Source organism: Ambystoma mexicanum, chromosome 14, assembly GCF_040938575.1.
Source record: "Ambystoma mexicanum isolate Mex_15411 chromosome 14, UKY_AmexF1_1, whole genome shotgun sequence".
Classification (NCBI taxonomy): Eukaryota; Metazoa; Chordata; class Amphibia; order Caudata; family Ambystomatidae; genus Ambystoma; species Ambystoma mexicanum.
In genome coordinates this window covers 188496289-188502288 of record NC_090940.1, presented here as the reverse complement: position 1 = coordinate 188502288, position 6000 = coordinate 188496289, and positions in this window count along the sequence as shown.

Below are 6000 nucleotides of genomic sequence, written 5' to 3'. Positions count from 1 at the left end.
AATATTCTACCTGGTAGAATGGGGTGAAGGTGTTACAAGGAAGGGGATATCGCGTCTCACCATCGGTTTCTCACACAGGGCACGCCCATGCTGAAGACTCTGAAGGCTGCTTGAAATAAGCACTGATCCTATTCCTGTTTGTGTTTCGGAACTTATATAGCACACCAGGTACTCAAAGGCTTAAGGGCGCATTTACATAGAACTAAACGCAAAGGTCTGCCGAAGCGAGCCCTGTGTAAGGTCACAATGGGGACTCCATAGTCATAACAATGTTGTGGAGTGAAAAAGGACTTAAAAGAAAAGGTCTGTTTTCAACTTTTTCTTGAAAACCTCCATAGATGCAGTAATTCTCAAAAAAGGCATTAAAGTATTCCAATCCGGGGGGCTGCCGAAGCAAAGGCAGCATCCCTGGACTTCTTGGTCTTCCATCGAGGAATAGTAAGAAGACTGGAATCATCTGACCGGAGAAGTCTTGTGTTTTGCTTTGGAATGATTACTTCTTTTAAGTACATAGGCATATGTCCCTGCACACATTTGTGGGTGATACGAAGCAACCTAAACAAGACTCTGGCATGAATGGGCAGCCAATGGAGACTTCTTCTTGCTTCTGACACATGATCTCATTTCGTGAGACGTTTAACAACTCTCACCACCCCATTCTGAATAGCCTGAAGACGGTGAAAGTCTGATAACGGCAGGCCCACCAAAAGGCTACAACAATAACCTATTTTGGAGCCTATGATTGCCCTAGCCAATGTTTCAGAATTTTTTTCCGATATAAATGGTCTTAGGCAGTGGAATCATTTAATTAAATATGAGGCCGAAGAAATCAGGCTGTTGACCTGGGCCTTCATATTCAGATTTTTATCTTAATAGATTCCCAAGGTCTTCACCTTACTCATGACACTGATCTTACAGTTGTCTATATTAAAGTTCTTATAACTGGGATTCAATTTCTCTAGTTTGGTCTCTGACCCAACTAGTAGGAGCTCGGTTTTAGAGCTGTTAATGGTTAAACCAGTTGCCACCATCCAGTGCTGGATCTTTTGATACAGTTTGTTAATACGTTTTTCGTCTTGATCCTGAGATGGGAATGACATATTGGGTATTGTCCGCATAATTAGCAAATATGAACCCTTCATTTTCCAACATCTGAAAAAAAGGGATCATAAAGATGTTATAAAAGCAGGGCGTCATATGTGGAACACCGTACATAAGAGTAATGGGTTTAGCTTCAGCATTATCACTAGCTACACTAACTTGCCTCCCCTTCAAAAAGGAAGTAGTCCACTCAATAGCTGCCTGGGAGAACTTGGCATTGTTCTTTAACCTGGTGGACAGAATGGAATGGTCCACCAGGTCAAAAGCTGCCGAGAGGTCGAGAATCATGAAGAGGGAGATATGACCCGTATCCATCCTCTGAAGTCAGACTTCAGAGCAAGCAGAGCAGTCTCGGTTCCATGATTCATTCTGAAACCAGATTGATAGTCATGGAATATGTGGTTCTCCACCAGAAAAACTGAAATTTGATTGCATGCTACTCTGTCCAGTATCTTCAACAAAAAGGTAGTGTTGGTAGTAGGTCTATAATTTGATGCATTCTGGGGACAGAGGTTAGGCTTCTTAAGAAGTGGTGTAATCCATGCATCTTTGATGTTATCTGGTACCCTATTGAGGGCAAAATATGAATTAACAAATGTAGTCAATGCGGGAATAAGAATAGGAGAGCATTCCTTTGTAATGATGGAAGAGCAAGGGTCCCCTTTACAGCTTGTACTTTTCAGCCTAGTGATAACTTTAGCCAGTTCTTGTTCAGAGATTGGCTGAAGCTAAAGGTAGGGTGACCCGTGAAGTTATTTACCAGAGTATTCAGGTAAGTCTCCAAATCTTGTTTCTGCATAACATGTTTTTTCTCCTCAATTATCTCTCTAATTTTTTCCAACATTGACAGGGCCTGCTGGATTTCCGTACACCACGACTCGTTTTTAAGGATAACATCCTGAGTAGGGCCGGGTGTTTGGGATTGTTCCTTGAGGATTTTGAAAAGTTCTCTGCTGTCAAATTTGGCATTCATGATTCTTTTTTGGCAGTGTATATGGCCGATTTATACTCTGCTGCTTCCTTTTTGTAGGCTACAAGTCTAAGCAGTTCTCTCGAATGACCCCAGGCATAAAAGTGTTTAATTTTTTGGGATTTGAGTTCCTTAAGGTCCACATTAAACCAAGAGTTGCGCACCGTGGGCAATTGTGTATTACTTTTCACTGGTGCAAACTTCTCTGTGGTTGCACCTAAAGAGTTGGTAAGTGTAGACAAGATTTCTTCTAGATTATCTATAGTTGAGACTTTGCTATTAAGAGCAGAAGCCCAATCAGTAAGGCTTGCAAGATTAAGCTTTTTGCGGTTTCTGATCTTAAGTACCATCTTAGGCAGGATAGCCTTTTTTTGAAAATAATCTATTTGCGTTTGAAAGCATATGCAGGAATGGTCAGACCATGGACATGCTTTGACCTCTATGTCAGTAAGGGTCAGATTAAGAGAAGATACCCAATCTATGGTATGTCCCCTTGATATGTGTCGGTACTTTGATATGATGCGCAAAGCCTAAAGAATCCAGTGTATTCACCATAACTTTTGCAAGGGTGTCTGTGGCACACCCTAACCAGAGATGGAAATCTCCCAATAAGATACATTTTGTTTTTGGCTTCAATGGAGATAAAGAGCTGTTCAAAAGGGCTGGGAAGGTTGGGTCCGGTGAGGGGGCTCTATATAATAAAAGACTGTTGAGTGTAGTTTCAGCACTGATCACTAATTTGACCATGAGTAGTTCTGTGCCCGGAATGTCAAGCTTACTTTCCCATGTTTTAAACTCAGACCTAATAATGAGGGCTACACCCCCACCCCCACCTCTATTAAGCATTCTGTCCTGTCTAATCATATAGTATCCTTCTGGGATGGCTAATTCCAGCACAGCGTCAGCAGCCTTGTGACCCCATGTTTACGTAAGGGCACATATATCCAGGTTTAATTCCTGGATAATGGCCGCCACTTCCGTGGCATGTTTGGGTAGAGATCTAGTATTTAGCAACATATATTTCAAAGTGCAGTGTGGTTTAATAATCTTCATGGAATTCATTATAGTTGGCAGTGCCGGTGGGTGCTGGTAAAACAAGTAGTAGGGGACGAAATGGAGTCCGTCACTATGAGGGTCCAATTATGGTCGAGTGAAACTTCCGATACCATATTTTGTGTGTGTGTTTTGGACAAGTCCACATACAGAGGCATATCAGATGCGGTAGAACGGATGTTAATAGTATCCACTTGAGAGTCTAGTTTAAAGCCGACATGTGGGGGATCGCTGAGTAATGAGGAGTTCCTGTTGTCCTCTGCTATTGGATGGGAATGGTCTAATATCGAATTAGAGATGGTATCAGATAATAAAGTGTTCAATATATCTAGCTCAATTGGAGCACGTGGCATGCATCTCACATCCAATCTGTTTCTGGCCATTTTTATGGCATGCAGGACCTCAGTAATGCCCATGTTGTTTCCTTACCTGTGTTAGAAGAGTGTTAGCCTGACCCCTGACTCTCCGTAACAAACAGGAACAAACCGGCTCCTGCGCGCCTGACATGAGAATAAGTAATGGCAAGAACTACAATCTCGCTGGGGACTGTAGTTCTGTGCGTGTCTCTGCTTCAATAGGTTCAAAAAGCAGGCATTTTCAGCCAAATGACACGTGAATACAAAGTCACTGCTTCAAAGTTGGCTTCAGAGTTTTGAGAGACGCCCCAGGAATCTGGAGGAAAGGGAATGGGATTTAAGAGTACTGTCAACTTCATTTTCCAGATCCTGCTATGAGCATTGGCCATCTAGGAGTGATCAAACCAGGTATGTTCAGATTGATGACATTCTATAGCCTCAACCAGCTTTCCTAAACCACCAACGCCTTGCCCGAATCTGTACATCTGATTTTAAGTACCTACTCTATATCTAGTGTTTTTACTCAGAAGAATTGAATTCAACATACAAAGCTTTACTGTAATTGAGCCCTTGCCTAGATATCTAATTAAATGATTGAAGTTGAACAAAGCAGACTGTGAAAAGTTTAAAAGGGCACCATTAGTGATGAAAGCTAAAACTGAAAACTCATAGCTACTCACCAGTTGAGTTCTAATCTCTTGTCCAACAATACTCTGACTAAGGTGTGCACATCTTACTGATGAAGAACCTCATATTGGAACGGTCGTATGCGTTGTGGCAAGGGCATGTATCTGCCGGCAAGTAGACGCTAGTTTATTGACAAGGAGACACCTTGTGGTGAAATGTTAGACAGCGCCTCATGTGACCATTGATGGCATCTGGTGGGTTGGGGGCGGGGGGGGGGAGGTTTGGGAGTTGAGCAATAAAGTTTGAGCTGTTCAAACGTCACTAAGGGACAGTGGTGCTAAATATTTCAACTTCAAAATTCAATCAAAAAGGAATTTGTCCCTGAAATGTAAAACCTAAGAGCTTGTTTAAGGCCTAAGGAATGGAGAATCCAGCATTCCATGGATTCTAGGTGTAGAAAACACTAGGCCAGGTGCCTGCAACCTATGACTCTCCATAGGTTTGGGACCAATGCTTCCGTTAGACCTAGTTGCTGGCATAGACACTGCTGAGGGTTCAAGGGAGTCTTAGTCCAATACATCGGACTAGCAACAGGTTGCAGACCCAACTCCTTATTTCGAAGGCAATCCAACAGCAATATGTATCCCAAAAATCAGCCAAGCACAAAGAAACGCTGTGAAGGATTCATCCAAGCAGGGTGCCTGAAGTTCACTTCTAGCTAAAATAGTGGTGAACATAAAAATAGACTTTAAAGTCACCTGCCTTTTATCTGTGTTGGTCGTAACTTGTCAGGATGAACAAAACTTTACCAGTGCACCCCATGTGAAGGGTTCGATATGGGACCAAAAGGCTCAACCATAGAGATGCCAGAGCACCTGGAGATAATGGGAAATGGCAGCAATGCGCTGTATAAATCCCAATAACATAGCTAGTATGAATACCTGGAACGTTTTGACAGGAACTTAATCAGCCAAACATGTTGATTGGTGAAGACACCTGGAGGCTTAGTCCACTGGGGCACCTTGCAATGGCATACCTCTGTCTTGATGGCACCTCAAAGGCACTGTGCCAGCCTATGAATGCCCTACAGTGCGCCTCCCTAGGGTTCAACTGCTGCCAGGCGCCACTTTCTCAGAAGATAATATCCTGAGCTCTGCTAGAGAAAAATAGAAACATTTAACTAAAGTGGGGGTAAGTGAGAGAAAGATTTTTTTCTGCAAGAGGTTGTAGAATTCCTTTTGCAGAGAAGGCAATGAAGGTCCTCTCACACAGGTCAACCCTCTAGCAAACGGTTTGTACTGAAGATACTTTGCAAACGGCTAGTGGTCCAAAAAGGAGACCGGGCCAAACAATGCAAGCCGAGCGCTGAGCTGATGCAGATGAACGTTGGATAAGACCTATGCAGGAGTTGAACAAGTTACTTCTTACCTTGTAACGTTCTTTCGATGGGATGTTCCTCTGACGTATTCCTTATCTTAGATACTCTTTCCAGCTTTGCTGGCCTCGGAAATTATTTCTCTCGAGGGCGCTGCGCGTCGACGTCCGCCGAGTCGATGTCCCTCGACAGCCGCCGTATCGACGTCAACCTGCCTATAAAGGCCACGCGCAGCGTCCGTTGCTCAGTTCCGTTTTGTAGCCCACAATAATTCTTTCTGGACTAGACTAATCACCCTGAAGGAGCGTTAGATGCAACAACAAGGGAAGTAGTACTGCGGGGATGGATGGGAGGGTCGATAAGGAATACATCGGAGGAACATCCCATCGAAAGAACATTACAAGGTAAAAAGTAACTTGTTCGTCGAAGGGATTGTGTCCTCCGACGTATTCCTTATCTTAGATAGGCTCCCATAGCAGTATTCTGTTATTGGAGGTGGGAGTACTGACTTCATGCTT